General features: G+C 36.0%; 1 long non-coding RNA gene across 1 annotated transcript; it reads right to left on the bottom strand.

Moving 5' to 3' along the window:
- Positions 1–615: 615 nt before the first annotated feature.
- LOC109204704 (uncharacterized) lies at positions 616–8,574 on the bottom strand. Its single transcript, XR_002064212.2, has 4 exons — positions 8,351–8,574; positions 6,762–6,793; positions 5,510–5,536; positions 616–1,284 (listed from the first exon to the last, which is right to left on the bottom strand). It is a non-coding gene; the product is annotated as an uncharacterized LOC109204704 (long non-coding RNA).
- Positions 8,575–15,113: the final 6,539 nt, after the last annotated feature.

Here is a 15,113-nt window from a genome sequence, read left to right as displayed (position 1 = left end):
AAGTACAAACTGGACCTTATATGTATTTATACACAAATGTAAACAAAAGTCAACCTGTAAACACTGAAAAACTAATGACTTTAATAACTATTAAATCAGAGATTTATCAGAATTGATGTAAAATGCTGACTTGAATACAAACTCAATATAAAAGTTATTTAAAGTTCTTTGAAAACACTTTGGTCTGTTTTATTGTAACTTTTTCAAAAACTGTATATTATTACTTCTTATATTTTTTTTTAAACCAGACTGGATAACAAATAGATCTATACTTCTGTAATGTAATATGCAGAATAAATCTCAACAATCAATCAACAGGCTATAATAAAACTCTTAGCTTTTAAGTAGACTTTGTGTAAATCTTTAAGATATTTAAAATTTAAAGCAAATATAAGGAGCTCTGATGGTGTGGTGATCAGATGACAGGTGATGGGGATTCTTCAGCTGGATGTTCTGCAGCAGTCAGGAAACAGGAAGTCTGGGTTCTCAGGGCAGCCTCTAGATGACAACTGTAACTGAACACTTACACTGAGTGACAAAAAAGGGTTTGTCCTTAAATAATAATACTATAAACTTGTAGTCAAATGTTATAGCCAATGAAACAGACTTGAAAAATGTATTTGAATCAAATTTAATATTTATGTGAATATAGCACTCTGAATATATTACAGAATAGTCAGATTATCTTATTACAAATAAACCTTATAAAAGGTGTATATTTTATATAATGTATCAAAGTAATAGCACTAGTAAGCCAAACTATCAGTGTTTATTCCAAAGTGTAATGCCGAGTTAAAACTACAAATGTAGGGCTGTATAAGTAGTTTCTACTATAAGTTCTACTGTACTGCAATTCTACTACTGTATATTCAACTTTCTAATTGTAATTTCCAGCAAATTGACTGAATGTGAGAGAGTTTAATGACAGGAAAGAAGGAGCAGTGAGAGCAGAGATCTCTCAGAATTCTCAAACAGATAGATCAAGTACTGGTACTTGGATTTCTGAAAACTTGGATTCTGAAAACTTGGATTTCTGAAAACTTGGATTCTGAAATTAGATAGAGTGCTTGGGATAGAGGGATACAAGATAGAATGGCTGTCAAATTAGATAGAGCAGTAGAGATAGAGGGATACAAGATAGAATGGCTGTCAAATTAGATAGAGCAGTAGAGATAGAGGGATACAAGATAGAATGGCTGTCAAATTAGATAGAGTCGGGAGAGTGATAGGATAGACAGAATTGCTTATAATGATAGAGAGAGAGGATCTTCTGCAACAGGTCACCTGTAAGACAAAAGGCCTGGAATTAGTCGTATTTCCAATATGCTTGGATTTACCATATTCTTCAGACTATATGGCACACCTAAAATCCTGTCATTTTCTCAAAAATACACAATGTGCCTAGTGTATCGATTCTGGTTATGCTTACTGACCTCAAACTGGATTTCTGTGGTACACAGCGCTCAAAATTCTGTCAAATATTTTAGTAAGACTTCGGTAAGCTACAAAGCTGCGCTGCTTGATGTATTGTCAGAGCATTATGGCTACCATAGTCAGGACCCTCGCAGAGTAATTCGTACGGTGCTTCAACATAACATTATGGTGTGTGTACAAGGACCTGGCACGTGCTAAGAGACATGCTTATGAAGCAGATTTCAAACTGATCAACCCATGAAGAGTTTGATGGATTTGTGGATGAGGAATGAACTGAAAAAGTGAGTATATTGTTCTGTATTTTATGTGTTACAACTGAACAGTGTTGAGAGTTGTTTGTGAATGACTTGAATAAAGTTTGACTTATCTGACTGTTTTGTTTGGCTTAATCTGCCTTAAAAACAGACTTGTTTATTGACATTATGCCTTATAATCTCAAAAATACAGTACATGTAGGGCTTTAAATACTAAAGAGTTCTACAGTGAATTATTGTACTGAACAGAATGACAATGTTTAACAAATGACGGTGGAACTGTTATAAGGACATTTTTGCGTTCTATTAAAACAATAAACTAAGTCTATAAAGTCAAACCAAGACGTGCTTCTAGAGTAACTTACTGTAAATATTATATGGTCCAAATAAACCCACACACTGAGGTTACAGCAGACAGTTTCAGGCCTCCTGCTTTAAACACTTTATATCCCTTAAACTCAAAATTATTTATTGACTGGCCAAAAAGAACACAAAACCTTTCTCACATTTGCCTAAAAACATCTTGATGATCAGCAAGAGCTGTGTGGACTCACTGTACTGAACTGAATCTTCTAAAGTGAGAGAAATATTTCAGAAAAACACCAGCATTAAAGTCAAACATGGTGCCGTTACTGTGATGGTCCCGAGTTCCTTTACTACTTCAGGACCTACATCAACTCATCAGGTCCTGAGTTTAATCACACTTGGGATTTGCAACAGGAAATTGATCTGAAGCACACAAGCAAGTCCAAGTGACTAAACAGAATCTCGACTTTAATGAAATTGAGATCCTTCAAATGATTTCAAAACACTATTTTTGACCTTAATTAAGGCAACTCAGAAATTAAAGTGGACCAAAACTCAGTCATTACTAGTTACTATAAATCAGGGGTCCCCAATCTCAGTCCACGAGGGCCGGTGTCCCTGCAGGTTTTAGATGTGTCCTTGATCCATCACAGCTGATTTAAATGGATAAATTACCTTCTCAACATGTCTTGAAGTTCTCCAGAGGCCTGGTAATGAACTAATCATGTGATTCAGGTGTGTTGACCCAGGGTGAGATCTAAAACCTGCATGGACACCGGCCCTCGTGGACTGAGATTGGGGACCCCTGCTATAAATGCTTGATGGCAGTTGTTGCTATCAGGGCTTTCACAGCTGGGTATTAGAGAACAGATAGCTGTGGTTTGGTTTTCTCTGCTTCATACATGAAATAATCACTTTAAAACTGCTTGTATTTGTATTTATCCAGGTCATCCTTGTTAGAAGATTTGAAACATGTGACAAAAAAGCATAAACAAAATAAATCTGCAAGGAAGAAAGACTTTTCCCAGCACTGTACCTTAGACAAAACCTATACTTACCAGACTTGAGACGATCAGATCAGCAGTCTAGACAAAGGAAACAAAACATCAGATCACTGTTTAACGATTCAGACTATTGAGCCTCTTCATACACAATCCAATTTACTGTGACATTAAATAACTAGTCAAATCCTCCATTTCTTCAAGCCTTTATGAACTCACTGTAGTCTAAAGAGGGCACAATTTAATTGCAGAGTCTCAGATGGCTTTAACATGTTTAATAAAAACAATCGTACTACAGAATTGCAAAGAACAGGCACCAATATTTGTTGGCACAAATGCAGGATATACCAAATATTTCGTACACAGAAGCTTTGTGGCTCCAACATTTTCTATCACAAGTCAGTTCTAATAACATGTGAAGAACGACAACTTTTAATCTCATTTCAGATTAAAAATGTTGAATACAAACTAATTATTTAAATCAGAAGCAACACAAAACCACAACAACAACAGTGGCACACCATTTTTTTAAATGAAAATTTCTTAAAAATATTACACTAAAAAGTCATTCCATTGTACTTGTTGCTAACAATATTTATGTGTTATGCAGTATATCCCTTTTTGGCAACATTTATATTTAATTTTAAAACATTGTCTTTAATATACCTACTCACAACTGTACTTCTCTTACATTTTATCATTGCTTAAGTGTTTAAGCTATCACCTACAGTCACTCAGGGAAAATACTTCTAGTGTTTCGACTTCATGCTAATTCATAAGTGGAATGAAAGAGACAATAAAAATCGATAGCTGTGGTGCTCTTAAGTGTTTAAGGTACCACCTATACTCACCTAAAGCACTTTCATAGTTTTGCTTGATACTTAAATCCACAAACATAAGGAGAAATCGAACAACTGCATAAAGATATCTCTGACATTTAACTATGTTTGGACTTGATAAGCCATCAAAAATTAAAATCAGACATTAATGGGCTATTAAACTTCATTGACATTTTCAGGAGCAGTCAGTGGTCCTGTGTGGGGGCTTTGCTGCTACAGATTCTAAATCCTGACTATTTGTTTTTGCCCATGAGTGAATGGCAAGATGACACAAATAGCCAAACTACTGTAAGTAAATTACTAAACATTACCATTACTGTCTACTTACCAGCAAAGGCAAAACCAAAGATCTGTTCACTCTGTGTAACAAAAGACAAAGAACAAAAATACAGCATCAGACAACTCCAATCAGCATTAGAGTCAATACTGCATCACTCTCTGTAGTCAAAAAGATTCCGCAAACTTCTTTGTTAAACACAGCTGGAATACAAACAACAACTCCCCTCTGTTTTCTTTTTCCTGCACCCTAATAAAGATTATCATCTTCATAAAAAGGTAATATGTAGTTTTATCCATTTGCAATAAGCCACACAAGTTTCTTACTCATGTAATGCTCCAAAATTTAGGTTCGATTACTTAAGAGAGTAGATATCGTAACCAATGATTTGTAACACCTAGCACAGCACACTTTATCAAATGGTGATGTCACAATTTAAAAGTAGGCAACAATCACAAATGATAGCTTCTATGGAATGTTTGTAGGCTTTAACATTTGAGGTGGCCTGAATTCAACTTCTATTAACACAATAAAAACAAACAGAGTCTATAAACTTACACCAAGATGTGCTGCTACAAAAACTTACTGTAAATATTATATGGTCCAACAAAACCAACACACTGAGGTTAGAGCAGACAGTTGCAGGCCGCCTACTTAAAATTTCACATCACATGTTCCTTAATCACCAATATTCTAAAATCCCTGTTTCTGTGTGTACTTACCTGGGACAACAGTACATCATAATATCTGGGCACACAGAAACAGGGATTTGAGATCCGTTAACATAAAAGTAAACAATACTTTACTCAGTATGACTTTTGGCAAAATGAGAAATTTGGAGATGGATGGTTCCTACAAAGCAGTTTCTACATATTTCAATCACATTTGGGGCATGTTTAATACACAGCCATAAGCACTCCACTAAATCTAGGACGTACTTATAATGGCCGATTTAAAGGCCTAATTAAAAATGTAGTATGATGATAATTTCTTTGTAAATCATTTAATCATAAAATACAGAAATAAGTGCTGTATCTGTGCTTTAGATTTTTTCCAGTCATCAACAAAATCTTTAATTATAAAAGACTAATTCAAAGAGCAGTTTTCAGACAGTCAATTAATTATTGAAGGGAAAGAAGCTTTTGAAATCCACAAGGCCCTACTTGAAGACTTAATTGTACCTAAACTGCTGTTCATGAGCTGCTCTAATGTGAAAAAAGATGCACTGCTACAATAACCTACGGACCTCTGTAGGTCTGGAAATGTTTACACAGACTTTTCTAGGATTTGATGACTTTTGATGATCACCAATAGCTGTGCTGACTCACAGCACTACACTGAATCTCCTATGATGAGAAACATTTCCCAGCACTGCACCTCAGAAAAACCTTTACTTACCAGACTTGAGACGATCAGATCAGCAGTCTACAGAAAGGAAACAATTCATCAGATCACTGTTTGATGATTCAGACTGTTGAGCCTCTTCACACATAATCCAATTTACTGTGACACAAATTAACTACTAAAACCCTCAATTACTTTAAGCTTTTTTAAGTTTACTGTAGTCTAAAGAGGAGATAACTGAACTGCTGGGTCTCACATGGCTATAGCAAGTGTAATAAACGCATTCATTACTACAGAAATGCAAAGAATAGGCACCAATATTTGTTGGCACAAGTGCAGGATACACCAAATATTTCCTACACAGAAGCCTTGCGGCTCCAACATTTTCTACAACAGGTCAGTTCTAATAGAGTGTGAAAAAGCAAAACTTTTAATGTCCTTTTAGGTTAAAAACATTAAATACAATATAATTCTTTAAATCAGAAGCAACAGAAAACCTCATGTTTTGGTTAGTCTGATATGAATATGCAAATCCTAAAATACATGTAAATATTGACATGTTACAATAACAGAGGTGCAGAATGTTTTGTGATTCAAATTAAATGTCTTAAAATATTACACTAAAAATTCCTTTCATTGTACCAGTTGCTAGGAATATTTATGTATTTTGCAATGTCCCTTTTTGGCAACATTTCTATTTAATTTTAAAACACATTATATTCACCAAATAAGTAATAAACTAATTCGACACTCTGGCTGTAATGTACCTAACAATGTCCACTCACACCTCTGGTTCTCTTCGTTTTTATTATTGCTTAACTGTTAAAGCTATTACTTATACCGAGTCAGGCAAAATACTTCTACAGTGTTCTGACTTTAATGAAATACATCAGCAGAATTTGAGAGACAACAGCTGCACAGGTATTGATTTATATTAAGTGTTTCAGCAACCACTTATACTGACTCCCCTAAAACACTTTCATTGTTTTGTCTGCTACTTAAATCCACAAACATAAGGAGAAAATGAACACCTGGACAAAGACATCTGACATTTAACTGTTTGGATTCAATAAGCCATAAAAAATTAAAATCATACATAAATGGGCTATTAAACTTCAGGGACATTTTCAGGGACAGTCAGAGGTCCTGTGTGGGGGCTTTGCTGCTACAGGTCACAAATCCTGTGTTTTTGCCAATCAGTAAATGGAAACATATCACAAAAAGTCAAACTACTGTATGTAAGTCGTCAAATGTGCTACACAATGCCAGGTTCATACTGCTTCAGTTACAATCACTGTTTACTTACCAGCAAAGGCAAAACCAAAGATCTCTTTCACTCTGTGTAACAAAAGACAAAGCACAAAAATACAGAATGAGACAACTCAGATCAGCATCAGAGTCAATACTACATCAATCTGTGTAGTCCAAAAGATTCAGTACACTTCTTTGTTTACCACAGCTGGAATATAAACAAAAATACTTCTTTTTTTCTAGACCTTATTAAAGATTACTGTCTTCATTAAGGTAAAATGTGGTTTCATCCATTTGTAATAAGCCACACAATTTTCTCAGTTATGTGATAGCTCTATTAGTTTGGTGCTATTAGATAACACAGTAGATTTCATAAGCCATGATTTGCTACACCTAGCACTGCACAATTTATCAAATTGTGACATCACAATTTAAAAGCAGCAACAATCATAAATGAAAGCTTGGGTGATATATTTGTAGGCTTCAACATTTGAGTTGGTCTGCATTCAAATTCTGGTCCCTAAAAATATTATCACCTGCACACAGCATCATTTAGTATCATTTAATATGCTGTTGTTTTAAATATCTACATATCACATTAATAATATTAATGGCGCACTGCTGGATTTTATTTATTTGAAGGTGGCCTTTTTTATATTTCATTAATTTTTCAAAAAGTGAGAAGTTAAACAGAGCTGCAGGTGTAGGTTTTATTTAAAAAACAACCTGCACAAACAAGTGTTTGTTAAACAGTTCTTAAAAATTTACTAAAAAACTAAAATTAATTGTTAAGAGATGTTAATATTCTTATATTATGTGTTTTATCCTCACTCTCTCTCCCTTCTGTTAATTAACCCACAACACAGACACACTGGCACAGGCACGTGACTCTTTTTCTCCCGGTGTTCTGGGAATCCATCCTACCTGGGAAAAACCATCCTACCGTTGTTTCTGCGCGCACAACACGAAATTCAGTGGCAAACCGTCCTACCTTTGTGAATATTAGCTAGAAAAATACTCTGACTGGTAACATTCACTGCCAAACCATCCTACCTTTGTGAATGTCACCTACAAGCATACTTAAACAGCTAAAATTTAAGGGGCAAATCATAGTACTTAGTTAATCTGAGCTAGAAGCATACTTTGAAAGGTACATTTAAGTGGCCTTCAGTCAGAGGCGGTAAAATGTCTCCTTTGAAGTTGCCGACCCTGCTGCTTCAGTAGCTAATCAGTGATTCTAAAATGGTGGCTCATTACCTTACAACCTAAAGAATGAGGCCGTTTTAACTGACTGATTTGTGAAGAGAAAGACAGCTTCCCTAAGAGACTCAGAAACACTAACACACCGAATGAACCAAATAAAACAACGCAATAACTGTATTATACAATCAAATGAACCATATTCATTTCACACTGGGCCTTTAAGACCGCTAGGCGTTAGCACTTAGGTTGTTAGGGCTAGCTTAGCAATACTTGTTTAAATACTAAAAGTACAACGTTTCACTAAAAAAGCAGCCATTGTGTTACTTTAATATGACTTATACTTCAACTGGCTTTAAAGGCACAAACAACAACTCGGTTAATCACTCAAACAGCTTATAGACATTTAATTTCAGAGAAGAGAAGCTGAGCAGCAATTCTTACCGGCAAGGATCGAGCAGAGAGTGGGCGGAGATGCAGGAGTGAGCCGGCAACGTAAAAAAAGAGGCATTCACGGGTAGTGGGAAACTCCGGCATTACACAAAATTGGCACTGAAAACGTGAAAGATATATATGTAAATTTAAATATTATTATACTAGATTTCTTTGCAACAGAAAACAACTACCAGAAATTTAATTCTATAAGTTGAATAAATATTTCAAACAGGATTATTTGAATTTGAAATAATGGTTAAAAGTCATAAATAAATATAAGGTCATTATGTTAAAATGTAGTGTATTATGTTTTTTGGAGTTACAAAACGTCGTGTAACTCAAAAACTAGGTGGACTAGAAGCATAATTCTTGTACTGGGTGAATCAGCGTACTTTGGTGTACTTTGACTGTGATTTGCATTGCTCTTTGTACATCTGTCGCTGAGATATGACGAGAGAAGAAAGGGCAGACCTCTGATATGATTGGCTGGCTGGGAAGCCGTGCAGGCCCTGATATGTAAATTTTATATGTATCAGTCCTCACAGAGGATTAGCTGCCTGGGGACCTGGCAGAAATATATAGAAATAGTATGATTAAGCATAAATACTACATTTAGTAGAAATACTATGTTTTAGCACAAATACTATAAAATGGCAGAAATACTATAATTAAGCAGAAATACTATATTAAGTACAAATCCCATAAAAAGCAAAAAAAAAATGTACTATGATTTGGTAGAAAAACTATAATTAATCAAAAATACTATATTTGGCAGAAATACTATTTTTTAGGAGAAATACTATATTTAGCACAAATCTTATCAAATAGCAGAAATAATATGATTTAGCAGAAACGCTGTATTTGGCACAAATCTCATAAAATAGCAGAAATAGTATGATTTAGCAGAAATGCTGTATTTAGCACAAATACTGAAAAGCAGCAGAAATGCTATGACCTAGCACAATAGTAATAACTTAAATAGAAAAATTGGAAAAGCAAAATGAACACCTGAAAAAATGCTGAACATGCTAAGGGTCCCTCAAATGTAATTGTTAAATGAAAAAGAAATCGGCAAAAAAAAGTGTAACAGTCACACAATCACAAATATGGACACATATGGAAACACACAAGCACAGAGAGACACACAGGATCAAATTCAGTCAACCAGTCTAAATATATTGAATTTAAATCATACAATAAGATGCTCCCATAAAAACTCTCTCTCGCCCTCCCTTTCTCTCTCTCTCTGTCACACACACACACACACACACACACACATAGGGAGAGACAAGCAAGTTTCTAGGTCAGTCAAGCAGCCTGGGAGCTGCTAAATTTGAATCCACCAATCAGAGAGGCTGTGTACTTTTTCCCGCCAAAACAGGTGCACCTGTTTTTACACACACGCAGCACAGAGACAGGATTTGTGCTGTCTACTTTTCATAGTGAGGACACCCCTCAAACAAATGGCTATAATTTCCTAACCGTAGGGGCTAGAACAGTCATTCTTACACTGTTTTGTTCAGAAGAGATGGGGGAATCTTAAGGTGTTGACAATTTATCTTGAAAATATGAATTATTGAAGATATTTGACTTCTAATGCACCATAACTGAGTAGAGGCAAAGCGAAAACTGCCTTGACTTGCCGTCAAATAATGCTTTGTCACTCAAAATCTATTTGGAGTATCGATATCATTCTTTCACCGTAAGAGACAGCAGGCTTTGGTGAACAGTCATGGAAATTTTCAGGTCTGTGTGGAAATCCATCAAAAAGATATGACGAGAGAAAAAAGTGGTTCATTTCCAGAGTTTGAAAGCTGAAGAAATCTGAGTGAGGGACGAATTTCCTACCCTCAAACAAACCCAATTCATGGCCAAATGGTAATAGGTGAGAAAGAAATTCTTGAATTGTGAGCGTCAGGAGTGTCTGAAGATATATTGGCACAAGCCTCATGTCTTAACTTCGCTGCGTTAAGGAGATATGACGATTTGAAAATGCCTCTCATTAGAGAAATCAAGCGGTGATTATGAACAAGCTCTCCATTGACTTTCTATGCAGTTTCCAGACTTTGTGTTGGTCTGAGGAGATTTGCCAAAATTCTATTATACAGAAATACTGTAATCAGCACATATACTGTAACATGACAGAAATTCCTCCACTTAGTAGTAATACTATAACATAACACAAATATTATGATTTGGCACAAAAACCATGATTTGGCAAAATACTATGATTGAGCAGAAGTACTAAGATGTAGTAAAAGTACTTTGATTTAACAGAAATACAATTATAGAGGAGTAATACTTTAAAATGGGAGAAATATTGATACACACACACATACACAGAGCCTAAAGGGAACAGTATTTGTGCCATGGAGTGTTAACAAGAATCTGAGGTCAATATTAGAAAAGCTGCTAAAATCATAAAAGTTTGCAGAATTGTAATAAATGATGAATATGAATTAGTGGTCTGTGACAGTGTATTAATTTGTAGGGAAAAAAACATGTTGACCAAGGTGGAATTGAACCCACGACCTCTGGGTTGCAGACCTGTGTCATTACAAACTGTGCCACTGGGAAAGAGAACGAGCGCCTGGAAAACAGGGTGATGAGCAGTCAGAATTAGATTGCGGTGAGAGGCAAAGAGCGCCGTTTTTTGGAGTTACAAAATGTCGTGTAACTCAAAAACTAGGTGGACTAGAAGCATAATTCTTGTACTGGGTGAATCAGCGTACTTTGGTGTACTTTGACTGTGATTTTCATTGCTCTTTGTACATCCGTCGCTGAGATATGACGAGAGAAGAAACGGCAGACCTCAGATATGATTGGCTGGCTGGGAAGCCGTACAGGCCCTGATATGTAAATTTGAATGTCTCAGTCCTCAGAGGATTGGCTGCCTGGGGACCTGGCAGAAATATATAGTAATAGTATGATTAAGCATAAATACTACATTTAGCAGAAATACTGTATTAAGCACAAATCCTATAAAAAGCAAAAATACTATATTAAGCAATATAAATATCCTATAAAAATCCTATAAAAAGCAAAAATACTGTACTATGATTTGGTAGAAAAACTATAATTAATCAGAAATACTATATTTGGCAGAAATACTATATTTAGCACAAATCTTATAAAATAGCAGAAATAGTATGATTCAGCACAATAGTAATAACTTAAAAGAAAAATTGGAAAAGCAAAATGAACAGCTGAAAAAATGCTGAACATGCTAAGGGTCCCTCAAATGTAATTTTGAAATGAAAAAAAAATCAGCAAAAAAAAGTATAACAGTCACACAATCACAAATATGGACACATATGGAAACACACAAGCACAGAGAGACACACACAGGATCAAATTCAGTCAACCAGTCTAAATATATTGAATTTAAATCATACAATAAGATGCTGCCATAAAAACTCTCTCTCGCCCTCCCTTTCTCTCTCTCTGTCACACACACACACACACACACACACACACACACACATAGGGAGAGACAAGCAAGTTTCTAGGTCAGTCAAGCAGCCTGGGAGCTGCTAAATTTGAATCCACCAATCAGAGAGGCTGTGTACTTTTTCCCGCCAAAACAGGTGCAGCCGTTTTTACACACTCAGCACAGAGAGAGACAGGATTTCTGCAGTGTATTTCTCATAGTGAGGATTCCTCTCAAACAAATGGCCATAATTTCCTAACCGTAGGGGCTAGAACGGTCATTCTTACACCGTTTTGTTCAGAAGAGATGGGGGAATCTTCAAGTGTTTACAATTTATCATTAAAATATGAATTATTAAAGATATTTGACTTGTAATGCACCATAACTGAGTAGAGGCAAGCGAAAACTGCCTTGACTTGCCCTCAAACAACGCTTTCTAACTCTAAATCTATTTGGAGTATTGATATCATTCTTTCACCGTAAGAGACAGCAGGCTTTGGTGAACAGTCATGGAAATTTTCAGGTCTCTGTGGAAATCCATCAAAAAGATATGACGAGAGAAAAAAGTGGTTCATTTCCAGAGTTTGAAATCTGAAGAAATCTGAGCGAAGGACGAATTTCCTACCCTCAAACAAGTGTAACTCATCTCAGAACGGTAATAGGTGAGAAAAAAATTCTTGAATTGTGAGCGTCAGGAGTGTCTGAAGATATACTGGGACAAGCCTCATGTTTTAACTTCGCTTTGTTAAGGAGATATGACGATTCGAATATGCCTCTCATTACAGAAATCCAGCGGTGATTTTGAACAAACTCTCCATTGACTTTCTATGGAGAGTTTTCAGACTTCGTGTTGGTCTGAGGAGATTTGCCAAAATTCTATAAATCTCACAACAATGATGGTGACATTTTCGGAAAGCCAGCAAAAATGCCTACGTTTTGATGTATAATTTGTGGAAGTTGAGTGAAAATTGAGCAAGTAGCAAGAAGTTGTTCGGACATGAAGAGAAGACTGCGAAACCTACAGTGGCACACTGGAAGCCAAGTGCATAGCAACCATAACAACGCATGTATTTTCTGAAAAATCACAATTTTGCAACTGAAAACTTTAAGAGGGATAAAAGTAAAACTGTAACAGATATGAAAAAGCTGAATCATTCATGAATAGCCCAATAATTTGTGAACATTTTAAAGTTTGAATGGTTGTTCTACGTGAAAGTAGGAAATAGTAGTTAAGTTTCAAAAACAAGCAAGTTTTAGCAGAATTGCGGAAGTTTCCCATTCATTTCAATGGGACAAATTAAAGGAAAAAAGCTTAATATTTTAAAAAGTATAATAGTTAAAAATACCAAAAGTCATAGCGCACATTAGCAGAAATAGCAGAATAGTTTAAAATTTGAACGGTGAAAATCGGCTGAAAATTGTGGAAGTAGAAAAGTGCCAAAAAAAGTGCAAAAAAGTGGCAACTAGAATAATAATAATAAGAAAGTAGAACTAGAAAGCGAAAATTTCAGAAGAAATTTTATGTGTGCCTATGCCGCTGCGAATCAGTGTAGTTTGACATTCATACGGCTACAGAGAGCAAAACTCAGAAGAGCAGCCATTCTCCACCGTGAACTATGGTAAAAACAAACACCGCTCGCGCCTCACAGATGACAGCTTACAGTTTTGGGTAAAGATGAAGTGACTTTGCACAGCCCCGATTTGCAGATGCTGTGCACACAGGTTCATGAGCAGAAGTCCCATTGTACCACGGCAGACCCGACAATGTTTGCATGAACACTCTTTGAAGCATTACGTTATGGACCACTTTTCACACATGCTTGGTGTACCCACACAGCCGGCTGTAGCTTTTCAACTGACAGCCCGACACACACCCAAAAAACAGCCGAAAGAGCACAGACTTTACGCCCGTGGGTCCACCTCCCCTGCAGCGGCACTGCAGACCACGCCCCGCCACACACATCAAACAAGTAAAATAAATATTTATGCACTTTTGCATTTACTTTTTGTTTTTTGTTATTTTTACACAGTAAATGATTAACAATGGTCTACAGCCAAACTTGTGTATTATTATACAAACTTTGGTTGTAAGATGCAGATAACTATTTAATAAAAAGCTAAATATTTTATACGAGAGTAAGAAAGAAAAGTATATCTTTGTGTCCCCCTTTCCCTGTTAATGCCCTACCTGGCCCCCTGGCAAAAGCTTTGCTAGATCCGCCCCTGCACAGTTACCAGCTGTCAGCTACACAAAAACAGGAGCTGGGTGTTTATTTGTCTCTGAGAAACAGTTCATAACTTCCCTTCAACTCATTCATGTCACCTAAAGCAGGGCTCGCAAAATTTCAAAATCCCTGGTAGCCCTTCGGGGAGGCACTCTTCAGTTTTTGGTAATAAATTTAAGTAGCCCGAATAAAAAAAAAAAGAGGACAATTTTTTGATTGATGTTTTGTTTCCTTTACAATATTATACATTAAAGTATAATACTGTAAAGGAAACAAAACATCAATCTAAAAATATTTAAAACACAAATTACAACAACAATTTCAATCATCAACTCAAATATTTGGTTCTAATTGAACAAATTTCTATGAACTTGTAAGAACTGTACAACAGGAATCAGTCTGTGTCAGATCCTTATTTTTGACATTTCCACTGAAATCACAGGTAAGAGGCAAGTGCAACCAAGATCTAGGCCATTTGCTTTTTGAAGTTTGCAAAGACTGCTAAATTTTGTCAGTGGTAGTTCACTCTTTGCAACATAGTAGGCTGTTCTAAACAGATTTTTCAGGACTTCTTGTTATGCTTGGTTTATTTTTAGTATGCTTTTTGCAATTGGTGTTTGTTCTGGGAAAGATATTGCAGACTGGGCAATAATGCATTTCTTGCATTTGTCATGGGTTCTGATGGGGTCTTTCTTAAAATGACTGGTCCCAGTAACAAAGGCGCTTGTCGACTCAGAAATCGAGGGAAACTCACAACACACCCGGCAGAACATGAGGTTATTTAGCTCGTCGTATTCCAGCCACATAAATTCTTTAGTCCATGAAACCATAAAGCTGCGCTTTCTTTTTCCCTCATAGTCTGATTTGTCATAACTTTTCCGTTTTGTGGTTGGCTTTTCTTTGGCTGCCCCTTCTTCACCCTGACCTCTCTTGTTTGGCTCTGCAGAACTAAAATACCTGCTTAAATCCATCTGCTCTTACATGCATATTTACATAACGATCAGCAATTCTCTGCGTAATCAGCCTCTATCACGTTTAAGCTTGCTGCAGGAGATTTCACTTGTCATGTTTGATAGTAAGCTAACGATTGATAAGACGATGTCAGAGGAAGTGGTGT

The sequence above is a fragment of the Oreochromis niloticus genome, linkage group LG13, assembly GCF_001858045.2.
Source record: "Oreochromis niloticus isolate F11D_XX linkage group LG13, O_niloticus_UMD_NMBU, whole genome shotgun sequence".
Taxonomy (NCBI): Eukaryota; Metazoa; Chordata; class Actinopteri; order Cichliformes; family Cichlidae; genus Oreochromis; species Oreochromis niloticus.
This window is presented reverse-complemented; position numbering and strand designations above follow the sequence as displayed.